Source organism: Miscanthus floridulus, chromosome 18, assembly GCF_019320115.1.
Source record: "Miscanthus floridulus cultivar M001 chromosome 18, ASM1932011v1, whole genome shotgun sequence".
NCBI classification, from domain to species: domain Eukaryota; kingdom Viridiplantae; phylum Streptophyta; class Magnoliopsida; order Poales; family Poaceae; genus Miscanthus; species Miscanthus floridulus.
The window spans coordinates 101779834-101781469 of record NC_089597.1 but is presented as its reverse complement, the minus strand read 5'-3'; the positions used below and the strand labels follow the sequence as shown (position 1 = coordinate 101781469).

At 55.4% G+C, this 1636-nt stretch overlaps 1 pseudogene; it reads right to left on the bottom strand.

Moving 5' to 3' along the window:
* Nucleotides 1-272: 272 nt before the first annotated feature.
* LOC136524279 (omega-hydroxypalmitate O-feruloyl transferase-like) lies at nt 273-1431 on the bottom strand (annotated as a pseudogene).
* Nucleotides 1432-1636: the final 205 nt, after the last annotated feature.

The window sequence follows — 1636 nt, the reverse complement described above, 5'->3', positions numbered from 1 at the left end:
AAATTAAAGTCACACAAATTAAAAGTACGATTTCAAACATAATTGGTCTTACATACAACGAGCTCTAATCGGGCTATTGCCAGACTCCACTATTGTGCGTTCATTAAAATTTCATTAATCATTTAACAAGGACGAGTTCACTAGAACATAGCACTGCCACCAGCAACACAAACAAGTTTTCAAAAGAAAAAAAAACAAGAAACACAAATGACACGCAACACTGGCGTATACGAGCATGCGGATTCGTTATCTAGTCGTCCTTCAGGCCGCGGTCACCTCCTCCACGAGCCGCTGGAACTCGGCGTGAACCGGAACGAGCGGTGCAGGAGCTGGGAGTCCGAGCCCCCCTCCCCCCCCCCCCCCCCCCCCCCCCCGTCGTCCTCATCGTCGTCGGTGATCTGCGCGAACTCGTGGTGCGGGAAGTCGACCTGCGGCGGGTCGTGCGCGCGGAGGACGGCACGGTCGAGGGCCGGTGGGAGCGACAGCGGGAGGCCGCGCGCCGTCTCGTCCCACGAGTTGACGAACTGCATGGCGCTGACGCCATCGAACATGCAGTGGTTGATGGCCAGCCCCAGCACGAAGTCGCCACACTTGAACTTGGTTACCATGCATGTCCATGGATCGATCGCCCATTGTTATCGTACCTGGGCTGCAAGCAGCGGCATCTCGAGTATGTTCTTGGCGCCGGGGACGCTGTACAAGAGCCTGCCGAGCACGGAGGCGTTAGGGTCGGTGACGTCGCCGATGTCCGCCATGGTGCAGTCCGCCTCAGCCTCCACGAACACGGCGCCTTCGCCCGTGCAGTCCACGACCAGCTTCCCCCTCGCCTGATCGAGATCGCCAGCCGCCCAGCGAGCGGGTAGTAGTGGACGAGCACCTTCGCCAGCGACTCCCTCAGCACGTCGCAGGCGTTGATTCCGTCGCCGGAGCCGTCTGCCGCCATGAAGCAGTACACGGTCTGCACGATGACGGCAATGTTCTGGTCCAGGTTGGAGAGGTAGTAGAGGCCGCTGGGCGTCTCCTCCGCTGGCGGCACCAGCGACGGCTCCCCTGCTGCGCTCGATGCGCAGCTCGAACACACCCTGCAGGAGTTCCGAGGGCCGGAGATCCCCGCGGCGGTCCCTGGCCGGCTGCGGCGGCGTCGGAGCCCTCCCCCATCCTCGGTGTCGTGTGTTTCTGCCCGCTCGATGTCGGTCTGGATTGGATGCCGCGGTATTGGCAGAAACACAGAAGGGCAATTTAGATATTTCGCCTATCAAACAGTGGGCAAACTAACAAAGTACCCTAACAGACTTGACAAAAAGTCATAGAAGGAAGAAAATTTCGTATCGGGGTCATACAGGTAAGTTCAAAAGAAAAAAGGCCACACAAGGGAGATGCATTTTTTTCAGGGCTATACAGGTAAAAAGCTCTTTCAACGTTGTTGGACATCACGTGGAGAAAGGAGTAGTGATTCTGGCGATTTACTTTGAGGAAGTTTCTTCAAAACTTAAAAGGGTCTATCTCTGCTTCAGGTGACTGAAGGTGCTTATCCTGGCCTCTGGCAAAACCCTAGTTTGCCCATGGCGCCACCTTCTCTCCCAATCTCAAATATAATAAATTAATTCTCAAAAAATATATTAAATGTAAGTCTATG